This window comes from Photinus pyralis, unplaced genomic scaffold, assembly GCF_008802855.1.
Source record: "Photinus pyralis isolate 1611_PpyrPB1 unplaced genomic scaffold, Ppyr1.3 Ppyr1.4_LG3a, whole genome shotgun sequence".
Taxonomy (NCBI): Eukaryota; Metazoa; Arthropoda; class Insecta; order Coleoptera; family Lampyridae; genus Photinus; species Photinus pyralis.
Window position 1 is genome coordinate 2,362,797 of NW_022170509.1, and position 23,261 is coordinate 2,386,057.

General features: G+C 34.2%; 1 protein-coding gene across 2 annotated transcripts in view; it reads right to left on the minus strand.

Annotated features, from left to right (window-relative positions):
* The window catches only part of LOC116165979, a 152,178-nt gene that overhangs the window by 77,380 nt on the left and 51,537 nt on the right, over window positions 1-23,261 (minus strand). For both annotated transcript variants that reach the window (XM_031480773.1, XM_031480774.1), the window contains exon 2: window positions 8,572-8,639. The gene's annotated coding sequence lies outside the window, so the exon portion shown is untranslated. The remainder of the gene's footprint in view (window positions 1-8,571; window positions 8,640-23,261) is intronic.

Sequence of the window (23,261 nt, forward strand, 5' to 3'; positions counted from 1 at the left end):
AAGAGACGGTAATGGTTTTGCGGGAATGTTATATCTGACTTCGTAGTAGAGATTGATAAACGCTATGAACTTGAGGCAGGGCTGGCAACATCACAATTGTTTAATCAATGCGGAAGCACCAACAGGTTTACCAGATATATTGGTGTAAGTAATTTCATATTACTTCGGCAATCTAAGTACCTTAAAAATTTCTTACGGCGAATGAAGGGAATGGCCCACGCCTGGTGTTTTTTTAAGAAGACTAATATAATTTGAATACCTCGAAACACAAAATACTCGCATTTCATTCCCTTATTTACAAAGCATACGTAGGTAGCTTATTTTACCGGAAAATTACTGATGTTCTTTGATATTATGTAAAGTATTATTATTTAATAACGTCTGTTTACATTACGCAATTTTGTTTGATAAATAATAATTTCGCGATGTAATTTATTTATAGAAAGAGCGATATAAAAAAGCCTCTCGTTCACTAAAAAGCGTTTAACGTTCATTTAAGTACTCTATTACTTCATGACTACAAAACATGTTATGGACTGTTGGACTGCAAAAGCAAGTTCTGGTAAAATTCCAAAAGCAACTTTTTGTTCAAATACAAAGCTTCTTCGTCCCATACTAACTTAAAAACGATGGCTTTGTTGCTGTTGAAAATTAAATGAACGTAGAACGTTTCCATAAAACCCCACTTTAACCTTTTTAATTAACTGATAGTCGGTTGAGTAGAATTGAGTACCTACATTACGCATAAATTTGCAAACATAAAAATTTGTTTAAATGCCCGAAAACTATAAGTGCGTGTTTAACATTTCTAGTGTGTACTGTGTATCCCTTTGCATCATTTTTGGGTTTCTAATGTACCATTTTTTTGAGTAACTCTTATTATATGAGCGATAAATTTTAATTGTAGGAGTCGGTTCTCCATTAGTTTCAATGGTGGAGGGGATGTTCCATTACTGGTATTCACCAAATGAGGAACATCCAGGTGACAAAGAATTACGTAAAACTAAATGCTGGTAGACATTTTTTTTATAAAGTCGCGGAGTTGCAAATCCAAGAATAAAACAATGCCTTTAGAAAAATCAATCTATAAAATTTCAAAAAAATATTAGAAAGCTATTAATCAATAAAGTATTAAAACATGTTGTTCGAGTTGTGAGCTTTAATGGAAAAGGAAGCAAGCAATCGGCAAATTTTGGCACAAGTGCATAAAAGAAACCAGCTTAATGTCTTGAAAACTGTAGGAGTAGTTACGGCACAAATGACCGGATATCTCTTTTCACTCCTGAGGGTAGGTCTGACGACTAGATTGAAAGGAAGAATTATGTTCTATGGTAATCGTATCAGCAGTAGTTTTTATACAATAAACAAAATAATTTTTATTGTTTATGAAAACACTAACAAATTGAAGGATATGGTTAGCATATCAGATCACTATCTTGATGGTGTGTTTCAAAATATTTCAAAAAGCTCGTCGTTGAGCCTTTAATTAATTGTAATTATTATACATGGCCTTACGTTTTAGATGTTTTTGGGACAAAATTATAGTTTGAACACATTTCTGATACGCAAGCACAAATTTGTATCCTTTCAAATGAGATAGGTAAAGTTGGGATTTTTGGGGTTCGAATAGTTTATGCACTATAGATTTAATTTTCCAAGAAATTGTGTAGTTGGTGGAATTGTAAAAGTGCAAAAGTAATTAGGAAAATTGGCGTTTATTTTCATCAAGTCATCTGGTTTGTATAGCGCGTTGTCCTGTGTAGAAAATTCCGGAGTCCGCATTACGAAAATCCAATTCAGCACAATTCGCGCCTGTGAGTTTTTTAAAGGACAGCCTATTTTTTGTTGCAATTAGGGAGTAAAGCGCTCCTGATTGGTTTTTACCTTTTAACAGAAAACGGGTTGACTTAATTATTAGGCGTGATATTGGAAAATGCGTTAATTAATTAATGAAAAAATAGGAAGGAGTTAGTCTGGGAAGTTTTGGTGGCATTCGGTCTAAGACTACGAAGAGGGAATCCTATTTTTTCGGGCACCGATTTGGAACGTTAATTTCCGAAAGTCTTAACAATTAAGAAAGGGTGAAAACAATTTTATTTTGAACGTCGAGATTACGTTTTAAGGTAGAGATGGCGACCCCTTCATATGCAAACCCGTTGCAATATAACGACTGTAACCCAAACCTAAATTTTTTGGGGCTGTAACTAAATCAGAATTAACTTGTAGGTCCGAATTGTTGAAAATACTGAAAATTATAATAGTGATACGAAATGTTGGCAGTAGATATATCCCATTTTTGTTTGAATGGATGAAGGGGAACGAACGCATGGTAATGGATATAGTTTCGTTTATTTCAGGAAAATAGTGATAGAGTAGAATACACCACGCAATTCAATTCCCGTTAAATTAAGTATCATCCGAATTAACAAAAGTTAAATAGTTTGCCTGTCCAATGGCGTTTTGATGCGTTCATACGGAAAACAATAAACCTGGGTGGATTTTCTTGGGACCAGAGGTCCTGATAGCAACATGCGCCTAAGTCACGAAATAAGACACGTGGTTTTATAACAGCCTGACTGGTTTAAGGCTTTCACTGTTGAAAAAACTGAAAGTTTATTACGTAAATACGTAATTCAAGCACTTTAAAAACAAAATTTAAAAAAATACCTACTCATAAACGTTGAACTTAATAATTCAGATACCATTTCTCTAAGAAAAAGTGGAGTGGATGTGTTAAAATTATGAACTGTTGTTCAAAATTCAGTTGTTATAAAAACCCTTCTGTTATTACATGCTTAATGAATTGATTTCTAGAACCTTGTATTATAGTAAGTAGAGTTCTTGGATGACCGTTTGCGAGATTGATCTACGCAAAGCTCAAACTGGAGCTGGAGGAGGAATTTATCTTAAACAAACAGGCCGACAAAGCGCAGATAATCGTTATTTTTGCCTTGTGGCAAAATGCGCCGGACGCTTTAAACAAAACTTTTTTGCATAAACGGTAATATAAGTTTTCCAATGCTCTTAGTAAGCAACGGTGGCATCTATATTGAAATTGCCTTGATTTCCTCGAACGTTACACAACAAAAGTCAAATATAGATCAGTAATTTATCAGAATTATGGTTTAGGGAGGATTGTCTACATTGGCATAAATTAAGTCATCGCTAATTGTAAAGATGAACGCTATAAAGTAATACGTTGCTTAGAATAGTAGTGTTGATATTAGTATAGTACGTTTTTCAAATTCCGTCACGCAACCTGAAAACTGTCGCAGACAAGGGTTGCTGTCACAAGCGTCTTTTAATGAATGTCGCATCCAATAACGGATCTGTGAAGTACTTAAAATACAAGGGACGTAGCGGTTACTTTTGCTTACCTCAATACTAATGACAGTTATTTAGTTAATTTTTCACTTAGAAAACGGAAAACAATTTCTCTGATAACGAAATTCGTTTTCATTCTTTAAAAGTTACAACCCTAAGCACCAGCTACACAGGACACACTCAAAATGCATCATTTACATCGATTAATTTTATTCCCTATCGGAAAGAACATATCAATGACCGGGGACAATTTTTAGTTGGTTTTCTGTCAGACAATCCTTAAAATTGCAATAGGGAAAAGACGTTGACGGATAGTCGACCTTTCCTTCCGTAATAATAATAATTATATTACCAGCTCCATAAGTTTAATTTTCCAAATCAGTTGCTATTACATGAGGGTTGAGGGTGAGAAAATTCATAATTGCCCTTCACTTGTTCGAACTGGACACGTGTCAAGTTTGGTGCCAATCGAGAACCTTCACTGTTAAATGTTGGTGTAAATCCAAAATTCCGTACTTCTTTAATATTGACGCATAATAAAGCACCGGAGCACAAATTTGCACAATTCACTCGGTAAAATTGAACTAGATTGGAATTTTTTTACATAAGCATTAGATTGTAAACCATATTTCATATTTTCGTTAATATTGACTCACAAGACGTGAGAGTTGGCGCCAGAAACGAGCACAATTTTTTTAGGTTCCTGTATTCGGAGGAACAGCTTAATACACATGTTTTATAATGAATTTCGAGAGTGAACTACAGAACTCCATCCGTTCTTCAATTGGCAGGTCGGTTACTACACTATAACGTCACGAAAGTTTCTGCTCTAATGAAAATCATTGTCAAAGATACTGTAACGTACGTTAGTGGGTAAGTATCAGTACAGTCAGATATCGGCCCACAAGCAGTTTTAGATTATGCTCTTTCAACCCTCATAAGTAAAAATAATAAAAAAAAAATTGATTTACTTATATCTGTTACACCCCAACTAGCATTTTCATATATTATAATAATTGGCAAAACGCTTTCGGCACAAAAATTATGTTATAAACATTTCGACAAATCGTATAAAAACTTTTAAAAAAATTATACAACAGTTTTGTTAAAGCTTTTTATACGACGCTATTAAATATGCTTTATAAACGTATATAAACATTTCTATAAAACAACTATATTAAATTTTTATAAGGGCTTCACAGAAACAATTATAAAATAAAAATGCATATTGGAATTACAATAATAAAATTAAAATGTTTTTTAATGATGTTCTGAATGCTGCAACAAGCAATTTTGATTTGCACAGAGGGAAATTGAACGACTTGCGATAATAGCAAAAGACCATTTTGATAATATACTTTATCTATAATTTAGAAACTTATTTGTGCTACAGAGAATAACATTTTTGATGCCAGGGAAATTTTATTGAGCAATATATACCATATATCTAACAAAATTTAAGCGCGCCCTGTATTTTTCAGTGTTTTGGGAAAATTTTTCAAATAACCAAAAAACCATCTTCCTCAATATGATAATTTTCTACAGAAAAAGTTGAACCTATTGGTTGCAGTGATAACTATTGATAATCTTTTTCATTTTTTACCTACTGCAAATGTCACTACAAGTGTGATATTTAGTATTTTCAATTCAACGAACTACGATTCCTTGGGTTGCACCCATTTTAAAATGGAGTTTTTCTATAAAATAATTTACTTTTAGGTGCAACCATTATAAAACAATTTAATTTACTAGGCAACTCTTATAATAGTTATTTGTTTCATTAGTACAAAAAATGTCAGTTTTCGGGACGAGGAAGATAGTTGCTGGACGACGCGTTAGCGGAGTCCAGCAACCTTCCGAGTCCCGAAAACGCATTTTTTGTACGAATAAAACATAAAATTTTTTCTCCAACCTCCTTTACTTCAAATTATATTCGAATTTAGATTCAGTTACAGTTTCACTACTACAGTACCTATAAGAACTTTTGCTTTCTTGTCCTCACGTGTCATGCCACTCTAGTTTTTAGGTTAACTTATAACCTATTCGTTCTTACTTCTTACTTCTCACCTCTCGCGACTTTGTAGGGAGCAAATCTTGAGGTAGCATGTTCTGCCGTTTCTATAATCTCTGGCGGAGTGCAATCCATGTCGCTATCAGTTTCAGTCATTTTATTGTATAAACAATTAATATTGTTATATTTTGTATTGAAATAGAAAACTTACCATACAGTTTTTTAATTAAAATTAATTGCAATTAACTTTTTCAAATTTTGAATTCAAAATGACAGATATAGTGCAATGGGTCTGAAGTAGATGGCGTTACGCGCGACGGCGGGTTGTATACGTATTAAAATTACGTTCACGGAATATGTAAATTACGTTACACATGGTTTAAATAAAAATAGCGAGCGTAAATCATTTTCAATACATGTACATACGTATAATAGGTAACATCATTATTTGCATTGAATATGCAAAAATATTTGATTTGTATGTATAGAAATATCTTACAACCTCCAATGTAAAACGATGTCAATGTGACATATCTCCGTGATTGTAATTTTTTAATTGGCCAACTTTCAAGGTCAATTTCTTTTTGGTACTAGGACCAAAAGTATCCACTTTTTGTACAGTTGCCATGGTGAAAGCGATTAATCCGCAAAACGTCAACTTTAGGTACCGAACACTGTCACAAAATAGCGTCTTATTCAGGTGGTTGGAGAAAAAATATTTTCCTGTTAGTAACACGCGGTGAAAAAAGCAACTATTTCTTGTTTATATTATAGTAGTAAGAGCGCATATATTGTTAAATGGCACAATCATTTGGGCTTTAACAACAAAATAGTGTTCATCCTCCCTCTAATAAAATTAATTAGTATTTTGGAAGTACTTAATGATAAAATACGAATAAAAAAAACTTTGCTGGTTGGGACGTCCTTGTATATAGGATAACAAAGACCCCGCTAGAGATTAAATTTAATCAGTCAGTTGTTGAATCGGAGTTAAATGTACCCAATATGTTTTTTTCTACGACTCTGATGTCTAAATCAACTGTAGCCCGATTGTGTATGTTTTCAAGTATGACGCGTGAACTATCCCCTCCACCCCCAGGTTTTTTCATCAGGATTATGAAATGATTTGCCGATTTTGGTCAAATTCTGGTAGACCATTCTACATTTTCAATGTGTTCAGACAGAAAACCCGATAAACATGGTAAAATCAGTCCTATAAATTTGAAATGCTTTTGCTGTTTTTATTCAGCTTCACCTTATAAGGAAATTGCAATAACACTCAAATCATCGGTACCCCACCGTTCTAAGTATAATGTCTGTGTGCCCATGCTGCACAGGGTGAGAAACGTGGACGAAGACACGTTTTCACATGTTGGACCTGCTGGGAGTCCATATCAGCTAGGAAGTTGAAGAGTTCTACTTTGTTCTCCGGCGTAACCATTCGACAAAGTTCTGTTCCACGCTTCTCTCGTGTATAATTCTTGAGACTATCGCCGTGATCGGCATCAAAAGCGACATCTACCTAATTTCCCTTCCGGTTCGTAATGTAGTTAAACGATTTGCGATAATGTATCGTTTGTGCCCGGCCGACACGGAAAAAGGGTAAAATTATGGTGCAGGAAAAGTATTGATTTATGCTCTAAAACGGCACCGTTACAACGAAAATATAATTTTTTATCATTTCTTATAAAAAAAAACATTCGTTTATGCTGACTTTATTCCAAGATACAGTTGAAGTACGTTTGGACCGCGTTATTCCATCTCGTCGAAGATTTAGAAACGTGGATTCTACTTTCAGGAGAGACATTTTTGGCTGATTTACCATTAAATTAAACCGTTCCGCTACCTTACAATATTTTTAGAGCACTCAAGTAAAATCCGTGTATAAAGTTAGGTACCAGTTTATGAAGTACTTCGAAATGACAACTTTTAAACTTTATTCGCTCCATCATTAATACTAGGCTATTACGGGTGGGTCAAATATATGGCTCAAAGGATCTCTATCAAGTTCTTCCGAATCTGCTAAGTTTCACAAACGGCGATTAAGGTTAATCAATGAATACAATAATTAATAGTGCGACAGCACCGCTTCAATGTAAATATGTTTATTATCGTACCCTACTGAATCTTAAATTTCCAAAAGCATTTTTATTTAAACCATAACTTAAAAATGATTTAAACATGTAATGAAAAGTTTATAGTTTTTTTGCAAGTATGTAATTTCTCTTCCATATCCAGCGCGCAATTTCTTGTTTGGATAGAAAGTGAGTGCGATACTTAAATTCAAAGACAAATAGTTACGAGGCGTTGTACGAGTAACATACCATGTCTACATGTTTAAAGGACATGCACATTGATGATCGATTCGTATTATTGTATATTGCATTACTGAGAGCTTTGCAGGTAGTAAATCCCTTATACAAAATTAATATCAGGGCGTGAATTTCAGAAAACTAATTATACATAATTTCATTAATGGCAGACGGATGTGTAACCAATTTAAGGTCGTCAATTTGGATTTGCAAGAATATTTTTTAAAGAGAAATGAAAGTATAAAGTAATAGAAGTAACGCAATTATTGCTCTGTTGCTTATTATCTCTTTCATTAATGTTTCCAACGCTGTGTAAGAGATAAATCGGAGATCGTATATTTATGGTACAATTTGCTGTAAGGTTATATAACACAATTATGGAAATATTTCACTTTTATTATTTTTTCGATACCGCCCTCCACAATCTTAATCCCCTGTAGCCAGTAATGCAAAGTTGTCATGTTTCCATTCTGTACGTTGTTCGAACGCAAGTGAACGGATTTTTAATAAAAGTAATTAAGTGATGAAGGAAAACGTCTCTACAATTGTTGAAACGGTTTCGCTATTGCTCAGAAACAATTTCAAACACAAATTCCATTCAAAATTACTAAGTAGATGGAGTACTAAGAAAAGTGTTTTCCCCATATGTTAGGAAACGGTTACAAATCGTCTCCATATGGTAAAGTTGAACTACCTAATGGACATATTTGACAATTAACATTCATGATAGAAGTTGTCTATCAGATTAGTTTAACTGAGACCTTATTCTGATATTTTACATACGTTCTTTCTTTTCCAATTCTCTATTTATCTCCGTTTAAACACCCTTCAGTTCTATGATTAGGAAATTTGTTGCAAGCATAATTTCAAAAAATCGCATTACTGAGTTTCTACGATTAAAAGCATGATGTTATATGTACTCACCTTTATCAAGAACAGAAAGTGACCTGGTGTACCTACTCCTGGAGACAAACCATCAATGGACGACGAGTCTATAAAAAGAAAATTACAATTAGAGTGCAGCTTTTAACTAATATTTAATAATTTACTTATTAGTCTGAATGATTGACGTTTGAGTAATCCTGGAACTTAAATTCTAACTTAAATAGCCATCTTTTAGCTTCCTAGCATGGTGGCTATTGCGATCGCCGTTTTTTGGACATGTGAATATAATATAAATAAATATATATAAATCAATCGCTTTTGAGACGACGTGTTTATCATTTTTTTAATTGCATTTTTACTGCAAGCGGTACAAACTGAAGGAGCATTCGCATCGTCGACCGCACGATCTGACGCCATAATCCCGAAGTGTTTAAGAATGGTTGGAAAATTTTTCAAGAATGGAATGGAATTTTTGGCCCGTTTTCAAATTTTCAAAACGTGTTGGATTTTGGATGTGATCCTCTGTGTATAAAATTGCGGAATGTATCACTAATTTTGAGATAAATTATTCGGAAATGTAACAATTATTGCAAATGAAACATGACGAAAATGTGTAAAAAATTTGGAAATGTTTAAGAAATTGCAGAAATTTTGCATACATTTTTTTTAATTGCGAAAAAAAATTGTGTAAGGAATTTTGTAAGACACAATAGAAATGTTGGAAAAGTGCAAGAAAATTTGAACATCTTTCTAGAATGTTTAAGGAATTTTGGAAATGTTTAAGAAATGTCTCAGTAATATTGAAAACGTTTAAGAAACATTGTAAATTTGTGTGAAATTATAGAAATTGTGAAAATGTTCGGGAAATGTTCGAAGAATGTTTAAAGAACATGTTTCAGAAACGTGTAGAAAATTGGAGAGAAGGTTTGTAAATGTTCCAGAAATGTCTGGTAAGTTTTATGGATGTATCAAAAATGTGTGGGAATGTTAGCACTGCTTCCTAAATTATGCAAAATTAAGAAATTATAGAAAACTGTAGTATATTCCGGAAATGTCTCGAAAATTTTGATAAATTTTTGAAAATGTTTTAAGACATTTGGGAAACTTCAAGGGAACCGGTTTCTAAATTATTCAAAATTTTAAAGAAACTATAAGTAGGCATGTTTCAGAAATGTTGAGAACGTACAAGAAAATTTGAAAATGTTTCAGGAATCCATAAAGAAATTTTGGAAATGTTTTCAGAAACGAGGAGATTAATAAATATTGCGGAAGTGATAGAAGGGAAAATGTGTCTCAAGTTCTAGAAATGCGTAGACATTTTGGAAATTACGCAAAATTTGTAAGAAGTTATAGAAATCGGTGTTTCATTGAATTGTGTCCACACCACATTCAATTTTCCGTCCCAAGTGAAAAACCGTTTCCTAATGCGCGTCTTACGAAAAAAAATGGATAACTTTTTATTTATCAATCGATATGGATGCAAATTTAATTCAGTATCATAAACAAATCTAAAGGATGGAGTGTTTTTTTGTTGGTTCACGGTACTGTATCGTTTATGCCGATGTACGGAAAATGAACAGTTTTAAGTTGCTTTAGGGTGAAAAAGTGAAAGTTTTGCACGACAAAACGTGTAAAACTAGTGCCCTTCTAATGTTTAGACAAAGAAACGGAAGTTTTATTGTACCAAGCACCTTTAACTTATTGTAAACGAAAAGCATAAGCGCGTAACGTAAATTGTTGGTGCGTAATCGATCTTCTCCCTTGCGATTTTTTACGTCCGAAAGAATTGGAGAAATTTTCAATCCAGCGTTTAGTATTTTAAGTGTAGTTTTATCCAATTTATTACGTCGTTTATCATAATGTTTTTGAAATATTCCGCAGGTCTTAATTTAAACGTACACCCGGAGCTGGGCTCGCTTAATGTAGATTGGGATGCTGTATGTAACGGCACTTTCTCGAAAAGTTTTGAGTAAGAAGAATTGAGAAACCAAGTGGTATAATAATGAAAGATTAAAGTTTTAAAAGGAACAATTTTTGTCGACGAAGTTTATGTACGTGTTGTCAAAGTTACTTCGTTTTATGCAGGGTTTAAATATTTATGCAGTACGTACTTTTAACTGCATTAACGTTGCAAGAAAGTGTGGCTCTAGAGAGAGAAAGAGCTAATAAAATATATTGTACACTTGGGAAATTAATATCAAGTGTCTTAATCCCAACCTTCTGTGTTGCAAACGGCTGCGTTATTTTTCACAGCCTGTGACCTAACATTATAACGGGCCAACACGACATCTTCTTAGACTCTGGGGTGTCGCGAAGACCCGCTAACTACAATACTGTTAATTCATTTACATACAATTTTCCGAATCATTATTACCGACAATAAGGATAATCCCCGCAATATTAGCTAAATTATTTAGCAACACGTCAGTTCGTGATTTATAGCACACTGTAAAAAAGTAAAACTTTCCTTCTCTCGTTCTCTGAAATTATAAAATAGATCTTTGAAAACAAAATGTATTGTTAGACATTGATATAAATTTTACTCCAAAGTATATACAATACCAGCACGAAATAGGTATCTATGCTTTCCTTATAGGTATAGCAATAAAACCCAAACACATTTCGTGTCATTTTTTTATAGGCCAGAATATCCTTCCTTTCTCACTGTAATCCTTTCTCTTTACGTTTCAAAGCTTTACTACTATTCTAAGCACTTTTCGTTATTTTCGACAACCACCATAATGCTAAATTGTCAGTCTTCCCAGTTAGAGCTGAAACGACTAAATTAACTGAAAAGCTATTGAACTTTTGCAACTAGAAAGTACGCTCGATTTACAGTAATTCATTACTTGTTTTATTTCGATACACATTCTTTCTAAAAAGCATTTAAAGTAGGTAATATGGGAATTTGTGATGCTTCAAATACACATACTTCCCGGTACATATGAATATACCATTCAATATTTTTTAATAAATATACTTTCGTACAGCAAATATGTGGAATTGACAAGTTGTAACCATTTAGCCTGAACTATACGTAGTTTTGGGTCACCTGATGCGTATTGTCTATTACTTATGGTTATATACCGGTAACCAACTATTAACAGAAAATTTCCCATTTCAAAATATGACCCAATCAATGTAGGTAATGGCAAACTTATAAATTTTTAAGCAAATTATGGATAACGGATGCTTTCAATCATATTGTAACGAACATTCCAGAAATCTCGATAGAAATCGAGGCGCCATGATAGATAAGTCATAGACGATAACGAACGAAAGCGGCTGTGACGCAGTCCTTCCGGGAAAAATCAGTACTACTTTAAATTTCCCTCCCTCCGGTATCACTAGCTGCACAGTTGTAGTCGCGCATTCATTTTCAGTACGTCGTGCGTGTTGTTCGTCATATTTGCGCTCTAGTTGTGAGCAGTGCCGACAATCCTCGGGACATGATCTTCTAGATAAGGCGGTGTGTGTAAATGTTTATCTCCATATCGAGCTTCTAACCCTGATACAATTTGCTCAAAATCCTGTTTCTGTTGTTCTGGAATCGTACGCAACACATCCAGCGCATCTTCACCGTATCGCAACTATCAGGAAAGTTGCCTTCTCTTCATTCCATGGTCTGTTGACCGGCTTTCGTTTCAGCGGCTTGAATTTTTGCATTAACTGGAGCAGTTATTCCATTTTTTCCGAAGTAAATTTGGTCTCTATTGGCATACACTTTCACTAATTAACCACTTCCACACTAGCCTACCCTCGACACCAGTGTAACTTGAATTTAATTTCGTTGCTTATTTATTTACAATTAGTTAACAATAAATTTACAACAGTCTTAAAATGGATTAATCTACAACAGTAAGTGGAATATTTATCACTCACAATTTATAACATATCAAGAACGGATCGATGTTGGAACTGACTCGAACCGTTTATATAGCAAACGACCATTGTTATAGAACAGTTTTGAATGTTCTAGAATAAACACGTTATTTTTCCCGGAAGGATTGCATTACATCCGCCTTCGTTCTTCATCGCCAATGACTAATCTTTCAAATGCGCCTCGATGTCTATCAAGATCTATGGAATGTTCGCTACAATATTCACACCATAGGACCGTTATCTGTCTATTGCTAATAATTGCCCATATAAGTTACCTACCAAAGTTCTTACATTAAATACTGTACAAGTACAAGAGATAGCGTATGGAAAATAAAGCAAAAATGCAAACTGTTTACAAAAATTGGTAACATTCTAAGATCAGCCGTCGATTCCTAAAGCAGAACCATGCTGGGAAGGAATTTGGATCTACTTCTTTTCTGTATGTTCGTCAAAAATTGTGCACAAGATGTCCGAATCGTAGTTACGAGAAGTAGTTTATGACTCATAGCTGATGTCAAAGTATGTTTTGAAACGGGTAGTGGTGGCACGATTTTGATCGCACGCATATCTACGCATAGGTAATGATTTATTTCCTAGATTTTGACGATTCCGACATTACTGGCGGAAATTTCCTAGTTTAAGCCGAAATTTTCATGTTTAAGTCTGAATTTCTGTATTGAAGTCGGTAGTTTCCAGTTTAAGCAGAAATTATTTTATTTCAAATGTAAAACTATTACCTGGTACAAAAAAATGAGAATACACTTACATAAGGAATTATTATATGAACTTCTTTCGAAATGTAGAATTATGATTTGACTCCCTTTTCAATGGCACCCGGTTACTTATAAATTATAATAAGTTTGCCATAGTATGCATACCTGGTTCGAAAGTGTATCTAGCCATACAGTATATAGCTATATCTATACTGCTATTTACTTATACATAGCTTTAAGGTCACTACTTTAATGTATAAAACTGGTATGGTACGTTAGCAGAATAGGTAAACATTGAAAGAAGTAAAGGTTATTGAAAAAGGTCGATTTTTCATTTTCATAGCTCATAAAAAAGCGATTAAGAAAGGAATGTGTCGGTTCAATTTTTTGAATCTTTAAACTTGTCCATAAAAAGCATGTAATAATGCCTTTATTGAAGTTTTTATGCACTAAGATGTTACCCTATTAGGCATAACACTTCGATGAACTTCCATTGTGATATCGGAAGACTGTGGATCCCGGTGATACCTATTTACTAAGTGTAAGTGATTTTTCAATTGCAATATACTAGCAAATAATTACATACAGACGCTTTCATTGAAAAAAACGTTCGAAATATTTGATGAAAGATGTGAAAGCGTAAAAATTTAGTTCGACAGTTATTGGGTTACCGTAATGGAATTGCTGTTAAACGAAAAAAAACTAACAACACCAAAGTGGACAAGTTGTGATGCACTAAATTATGCACAGTTTACATGTTTCAGCCAAGTACGCTGTGTGTGGTAGAAAAATCAGGCGAATATGATTACTCGGCAGTTTTTTAATCGGTTTCAAACCCATAAAATAAAAATTGCTAGATAGGGCAGCTTTATTTTTAGGGAAATCTGTAGCATAAAATCTATAAATTTCGTAGGATCTGTGTAACATCGTATCGTTTTTCAGCTTTTATGCGAGCAAGGTAAATTTCGTGCCGCTAGCAAAAAACGTTTGAAAGCTTCTGATGCATCGCGTTTTGTCTATAAAATGTAAATTTTGATATTTTACTCGCAGCACTTTTCGTTAGGGAACACAGCAATGTTTGTGTATACGTGGGAAGAACAAAATGAAATTCCTTTTAGCAGGTTATCACATTTAACACTGTCCATGCCGATGTGGTCCAATTTAAATATAAATTAAAAGCGGCTATAAAGCAATATTCGGAGCTTTGGTGCGAATATGATTATATTTGAGTAATCTCCGCAATTCACGAGTTTGACGCATTTTATCGGACACGGTACGGTATTGTCATCACCGCACCACAAACGGTTAATTCATATAAAATGCATAATTTTATATGCATAGCTGTTTACATATGCAAGTGAGCTGAAAGCGGGAGCGCGAATAAATATGGTTCAGCAACGCGAGTGCACTCGACGCTCAAGTGGTGCTTACATCGACGACGCCGCCGCCGCCGCCACGGCATCTAGAAAGTCAACCGTCTCGTGCTTTCCATATTAGCGGTATCTTCGCGTTCTTTTGCTGGGAAATAGCAAACTCATGCAGACATTCACAGCCACTTGCGTATTAAAAACACCGTCTCATAAATATGCATGGTTTAATTGCCTACTAAAATTAAAGCAAGGATTAGCATTTTAGCGTCTTTTGAATTAAGCAATTATTGTGATTTATTTAACAAACTTATTTTAAATTGTCTAACTAAAAGCTGTTTACAGCCTCTTATTAAGTTTTATTCTGCACCGGGTCATTATTATCAAAATACTTCTTTATTACCATCTTATTTGCTCAATTAAACAACTTCATTAAATCAAATTACACTCATTTGTTACATAATCAGAGTTTTCATTTATAGGACGTTTTCCATCACATTTGCAATTCAGTCATTTGTAGGTAATTACTTATTTGTTTCACTTTTTGGAATTAAAACGAAATTCGTAATAGTACACGCACGGTACGACAAAAAACCCCTTGCGGTGCCTAGCTGAAATAAAATTCCTGAACATAGTATATATAGGTAAAGTTGCTTGATTTAGATTATGAAATAAAGTCAATTTATTAAAGAAAAGACAAAATTTATTGCATTTCATTATCGGGCCTCGAATGGAATTTATTATAGAAGAGGTGCGGGGTTTAAAATGACTATATACTATGAGATTTTTATTGTTATAAATCCATATTTTATTGTTATTATAATTGGAAAATTGTAATGTCCATCATAGTTTATATAGTTTGATATGATATTCTTCTTCGGTCAACTTAGGGGTAGTGTAGCAATTTTTTCGACTACTGGATGTCGACTGAGTCCAGGGCCGTAGCTAGAGGGGAGCAAATTACCTAATATGACGCTATATAGCATGATCAAATATAGAGGAAGGTGCGTGGTATTTGAAATTATGTCACCTATTAAAATTGGATAATTTAACGTTTGGGTATAAATTATTTGCTCTTTATAGGGTGGCCAAATTTGATCATTAGTACCTCTGGGCTACCGTGACGACTACCGGAGTAGTTTTACTAAATTAAATGCCCTTACTTTACCGTGTGTCTTTATCTTAGTTTGTGTTTGTCACGTGAAATCTAACCTTAGTAATTTTGTAACTCATAGTGATTTACATGGTTATGATACCAGATTTAGAAGTCATCTATGTGTACCTTTTTGCAGGTTGTCTAAATCTCAAAACGGAACTAATGCGTTATGGCCCAGAAACTATTTAACCATCTGCCTGATTGCATTAAAGAAACCAACTATATGCTCTATTTAAAGCGAAATCCTTTTAACAAATGCCTTCTATTCGGTTCAGGAATTTCTGGACCACAACATACAAGCGATAGTTTGAGACGAATGTAAGTCTTTTGCTTTTGACAGCAAAAGTTGCATTTTTTAATTTTTAGATAAAAGCCTACAATTTCTTTGTTTATTAAGTAATCGGAAATGTGTTTATTGCAAATATTGTTTTATAATCTACCATTTTCAAAGTAAGTTTACGAGGTCAAGAAAAAAGTTATCGGACCTAACCTCATTTTTTAAATGCAACACCCTGTTTGCCGATAACTTAATAAACAAAGAAATTATAGGCTTTTATTTAAAAGTAAAAACAAATGTAAATTTAAGAAAGTGTTTTGAGTTGAAAGATGGAGTTTAATAGTTTGTTTTCTATTGTTAAATGAGTAAGGTCTATTGTGTGCAGGTTGTAGGTGCATAAATGGTATACATAGATTATTATCAGTTTTACCACTTGCAACTCATAAGAAAGGCCTACAAATGACCTCCCAATTTTAAGAAAGATATGTGCGTTTTGGATCTCTAGAAACCCAGATCTCAATGATTGTCAGTCCACCTGTCTGTACACTCTATTTCTGCCAAACCACTGAACCGAAAGTAACTAAAGTTGGCACACGTGTTCTTAGGCGAAAAATGAACTGCTGAAAAGTTTTTCAAATGTGCATATTTTTTTATTTGCGTTATGCTAGCAAATTATGCGAACTGTATTTTCCAAGAAAAACGAATTTTTACAGGGGATGATACTTCCGCGGGACAGCTAATCATTATTTCGCCCGCCCGCTCTGTAGATGTATTGGCCCGCTCTTATAAATCAATCTGGCTACGGCCCTACGAATGACGCTGAGTCAATTATTATACGCGACTGATGTGAGTAGATTTTATGAGTTGTACATATTGGTTATTCAAACCCTTTCAGCTAATTTCATTCCATTTTACACGACTATCTTATACAGATAGTTGAATTTAAGGGTTTAAGAGTTGTTCAACGTTATAGAACATTTTATGTAAAAGAAAATTGGCTAGATTATGTTAGAACGTATGGAAGGTGTTGGTCGTTTCACTGGTAATTGGTAGACTATTGAAAATTTAAGCATATGGTAAAGATCGGTACCTAAAATTTTTGTTGTTGAATAAACTAATGTATCAAAGACCTACAAGTAACCCTACAATCGCTACTTAAACATAAAATCTCTTCCCGTAACAAATTTCGTGATGCCCAAGAAAATGCGCTCACCTACATAGTATACTCAATCCTTGCATATCAAAATTTTATTTATTTATTTGTTCCTCTCTTGTTCTAGGTCCTCGACTGCAGGCTTTCCTCCAATTACAGAGTGCCCCGCATAATGCTTTTTTTGGGCCCGCTTTGATATATTATGTTTATGGAACTTGCAAACAACTCTACAATTGACACTTAAAGATTAAATCCGTTTCAGTTTTAAAATTTCGTAATTCCAAAAAAATTCCCTCTTTCTACATTGCAATATTCAAGGGGGGTTGTAATTTTTGTTGTACCCCAAAAAATTTTGTGTTGATGAGTTATGAAACTTACAAGTGACCGTAACTTTTAAGCAAACTCGCTCATACATTTGCTTCCTAAAGATCCCTTCCTGTTTGAAAATGTAATTTCTGAGACAATTCTGTCGCATCTACATGGCAATACTCAATAGCGAGGGTTGTAATTCTTGTTGCACATCAATCATTTTTTAGTGCACTTTCACTTTCAAAAAATAAAAAGTGCACTTTTGCGCTCTTGACGTCTGTCTGCCTGAGTCACAAAGGCTCCGGAACTGCACAGACTTGGTATTGTCATTCGATTAAACATAAAAAAATTATTTCATGTTTGTATTCTTGTTAAGGCATGAAAGGATAAGGGCTGTTAAAATCGAAAAAACAAATTGAAAGTGCACTCTTCGCCTCTTGGTCACAAGCGATTGAACGAATTTTTGTTTCGTTGACATGATTATGTTTATAGGACGTACGAACAACCTTACAATTGTCACCTAAAAATAAAATCCCTTTTCATTTTAAAATTTCATTGTATTTTATGAGACTAGAAATACCCAATTGCGGGAGTTGTAGTTTTGTTTTACGTAAAAAACTTTTGTTTAAAGAACTTAAAAACATTTCTATAATTGACACCTAAAAATAAAACCCCCTGCCTTATAAAGTTTAGCAATTTTTTGAAAATTTGCACACAGGATTAGAAAGTTGCGGGGTTTGTGTTTGTTGTAACGAAGGAGTACATTTTCCAAAAACGTCTAATAAACTCAACTAAGAAACCACACCATTTCCTTCATATTTGGACATTCTGAGAAGACCAGTATTTAAAGATAACTTCCCATTACTTCTTGGATTGGGTGTTGGTGATTTTAGGGAAGGTAAGATGAAGGACGCTGAGACATTCTTGTGCAAGGTCTACTACGCACAAGGAAATTCTCAGAACAATGCTCGCTATACATTGTCTTCCACGTAATAAGAGCTCATCTACAAGCAATGGTTTGGAAACAAGCTAATCTGGAGACTAGATTTTACCGAATTCCGAGGAACTAGGTTAGAGTTTCTAAGGGGGGGGGGGGGAGAGAAACTTGGCCAGTTTTCGTGTCTTCAAATGGCTATCCCACAGGTTTGCACTACTGGTTGCAGAAACAGAGGATTTTGTTATGCATTATATACTCATTGTAGCCGAAATTTCACGAAGATCAATTAAATAAAAGGACGACTCAAGCTCTAAAACAATTTATAAGATAAATTAAATACTAAAATATTACTACTTTCTGCCAGAATCCCGTATCTTTGGTACTTCCTGTTGCCACTTTCGGTCAAGCATGTAGTAAATATGAGAGATAATTTCATGATAAGAGGAAAAATTACGACATCTACCACACGATCTGCCATAAATAAATAAATAAACTTCAATTTATTATACGCCAGCTACCCCTTGCGGTGGCCGTTTTGAATTCTAAATTTGACCACTTAAACGTCGGAATTCAGGGTGGTATCATGGTTTTTTGGAATCAGCATATCCAAATTAAAGTCAAAAATCATGTTACCATCAGGAAATTCTCGTACCCTCATAAATATTAACAAATTTATTTGTAAAATGGTATCCGTCATACCTAATTTCGTGAAAATCTGAATTATTATTGCCCAAATGAGTGCAGATTTTGTTTCGTTAACAAAAAGTGTTTTTTTTAAATTCTTTTAATTAATTGACCCATTCTGTGTAACACCCACATTCCATAATTTTCTACTAAAGACGTTTAATGCTCCTGGAATAAAGAAACGTACAATTTCGACACACTGTATTTAATATTTGACAAGGGATTGAAACCACCTGACTCATGCGAAAATCATACCTAGTACCGCGAGGGTGTCGGTGGCTGCAATGATAAGTGCATTAATGTGCGCGATTGGCTCTGTCAGGATTCACTATTTTGTGGAGCATGGTCCGAAAACGTGTACCAAGGAAGGATTTTTCTTCGATCAGTATAGAGAAAGTGTTACAGCGAAAAACCAACCTTTGAGCATTAGACTTTACCCATTACAACTTGATTGTTCTTGTAAAGGGTTTTGAACATGCTTTTAGGGTTTCAGTGCTCTTGGAGGAACTCACTATACCCCACCATCCCAATGTTTAGGTAAGCAATAGTATTACGCCATACATCGATCCGTTCGAGTAAGGGGAAAGAGTGCGCTAGTGTAACAAGTAGGTGTTAATCTCCAATGGGACAAGCTCAAGCAGGTCAGTAATGGCTACAATTAAAACATCTCATTTGCCGCTCGAGCTTTATGAAAATTTATTTTATAATTTTTTTTCGAGCAGCTCGAATTAGAACGTAATGAGTTTTGCAAACAAAAGTTTGTCGCAACGTAATATAAAAGTGTTAAAAACTCGCTAATTACATAAAAATTAATCTCTGTGAATCCTTGAGAGATCATTCTAAAAATTCTTTTAAGAAACAAAACTGTGTTAAACAGTAAAAATTTAAGAAAAAGCGGAAAAATGACGGAATATAAAATTTTTTCTCATAATACAAAGACAGGTATTTTGCCTATTCTTATGTAAACGGAAGCGCGGGAAAATAAAGTAATTTGATTAAATTTTCCAATTAAAATGGCGACGCTATTTTATATAATAATAAAAGGGGTTAATCGTCCACTTCACTCTCAATTTTCTTATTGTTTTTGCAATTATTGTATGCGGCGGTATTTAAATTGTCCAAATTATTTCAATAATCGTATCTAACGCTAGCGGAAAACGTAATTTTTTACTGAAGCGGAATTGTGCCCACTTGCGTGTGAAGCAATCAAAGTGAAAAAATGTTTCTTTTGGTTAGTAAATTTTTATGAGGCTTTAAATGGTTGACGAGTTTTATTCTCATAGAATTACCGAACATGCCGTTTAACTTTAATCTAGAAGTAGACATTTTCCTTTTCCGTCTTATAGCTCCTTCGTACGACGTCCGAGTATTATGAAATTGTTAAAGTTAGACAAATTTAAAATGCAAATATTGAAGACCGAGAGAAGATGCTGCAACAAAATATGTATTTACTAACATCGACGTTTCTAAATCAGTACCCCTTGTCGATGTCGCAAAATGCGTAGAAGCGGGTCTCGACTTACAATGTATAAACATCTGCGCCAATAGGGAAACTTTTCTTTCTGGAAGCATAAATTTTTGTCAGTTGCAATTCAAATTCGAATTTATATAAATTATTTGCACTTATTGAAAACCGTAGGGGGTGAAACAAAGTTTGGATTTAATAAGCCTCCACTATGGCGTTCGCTTAAAATCAACTTCTTCATACCGGTTGGTTCGCCGTATTTACCTCAATGATTAAGGAAGCAGTCCAGCGGAGTACAGTGTAGAGACCAATATGCTTCTAACTAGAAACTCGCGGACGCGGAAACGACCTTAATGATTTTCCCTGGAGACACATAAAGTCTAACATTGCCGGATAAACAGCAGCATAACCTATTCGCATTGTTTCTTATTTAGTAAAAACAAAGACAAGAATAGTCCCGCTCAATACGTTCGAACATAATTAAACGTGCCTGCCAATGTTCCAACCCCATCATGATACCACTTTATACCACTAATTTGTTTTAAGCCTAGATTGATGTTAATACCTAGTCTTACTTGAAAAAACTTTTCCTTCCTGAAATAAGAACGTGTATCTCAATTAACGTAGAAATTAAAGAACTTGGGCGTGAAGTTCGCTTTTGTGGTGTAATTATAAAAGCAGTTTAATTTGCGGGAAATGTTTATAGTCAGCTCTGAAATAGTGGAACACGTTCCGATTTAACGTAACGTCCGGCAATACAATAAATTATCTATTTTCTAACGAATTTTCCATCGTTTGGGAAAGCAATTACAGTTGTCTCTTTTAGGAAAAATAAATGTCGAAAAAAAACTACGGCCGAGATGACAAAAATCCATTTAGTAATAGATCGGTGATAGCATTAAGTGTTTATCTGTCAGGTTGAATTACTTTCTTTACAATCTCGACGAGTTAATACAATTTTAGCTTTACCACTTCCATTACTATTTTGAAAATTCGTTCAGAATATACACAGTGTGCGGTAAATACGTAATTTACACGCAATATGATCTGCCGACCGAGATTGATCGAGGTGAACAATTATGTATATAATCGATTTCTTCTTTGCAAACAGCACACTTTTTGGTAAAATGAACGGCAAAAAATCGAAGAATATTTGTGAAGTAGGATAATCTGGAACTAACATCCATTTAAAGAAAATGGAGCAATGAATTTGCAGATTTTTCTTGTTTTTTTTTCGGAATGAGCTTCTCGCTTTCAAAGGACAACAGTGAATACGACCATGGTTAACAAGGGATAGGGTTACACAGGAGTTAAGAAGAAGAGGAATTCTAAATTATAGGCTAATCTATTGAAAACGGTTAGTATTATACCGGACATTTTTAAATGAATATCCGGGTTTCAAGTAGTGCATGTATGCACGAAGACCATTTCCTATATCTTTCGCTAGAGAAGGGCAAATGGCTGTTTCCCATGGCCGTCACGTTCATCCAATCTGATGCAATGCGATTTTTATCACTGGGGGTTCATAAAGAACCTCCAAAAAACACCCGTTTTTTTTCTAAAAAAAAATTAAAATCGCGGTTCTTTACCTTAGAAAACATTGAAATTTTATTAAAATAAATTAAATTTTTTCGCTTTTAAATATCATCATTGTTATTAATTATCTGCAGTACATTATCCGGCAAGAGGGAATGAAATCCCGCAGCAAAATCTCAGTCCCGGTATTTGCGGAATTGTTAGATGTTAATCCCGCGGGATCCCGGTATTTGCGGGATCTCGTAAAACTTTAAATAAATTGGCAAATAAGCAATTCTGTGCGGTTAACCAAAATTAATAAGAAAAATGTTTTCTCGAGAAATTTTGGTGCAGTCGATTTTTGGTAAAAAAAGGAAGGTTTTACACTGCCTTTTTTTGAGGCCCTCAAAAAAAATTGTCTCAGATCGACCCGGAAAAAAATTTTTCTTATAGAATGTGGTCTGTAGAATCCATAATTTCAAACAGTTGCAAGATTGGGCTACTAGTTCAAAAGTTACAGCCCTTTGAATTTTCTTTCGAAATTGGTTTCTTTTCTAGTCTATAACTTTTGATTGAGAAGTCTGATCGAAAAAGTACGAATTGTTTTGGATTCTACGCACCAAAATTAATAAGAAAAGTGTTTTCCCGAGAAATTTTGGTGTAGTCGATTTTTGGTAAAAAAGGAAGGTTATACACTGCCTTTTTTTGAGCCCCGAAAAAAAAATTGTCTCAAATCGACCCGGAAAAAAAATTTTCTTATAGAATGTGGCCTGTAGAATCCATAATTTCAAACAGTTCCAAGATTGGGCTACTAGTTCAAAAGTTACAGCCCTTTGGATTTTCTTTCGAAATTGGTTTCTAGTCTATAACTTTTTATTGAGAAGTCTGATCGAAAAAGTACGAATTGTTTTGGATTCTACGCACCAAAATTAATAAGAAAAAGTGTTTTTCTCGAGCAATTTTGGTGCACTCGATTTTTGGTAAAAAAGGAAGGTTGTACACTGCCTTTTTTTGAGGCCCTCAAAAAAAATTGTCTCAGATCGACAGATTCTAATAGGGAATGCAATCCCGCAGTAAAATCTCAATCCCGGTATTTGCGGGATTGTTAGATGTTAATCCCGCGTGATCCCGGAATTTTCGGGATCTCGCAAAACTTTAAATAAATTGGCAAATAAGCAATTCTGTGCGGTTAACTTCTGTATTAAATTAAATCGCTAATTATCACAATATTTAACAAAAGAGTACCTTCGGCCTAACTTAGAACTCAAAAA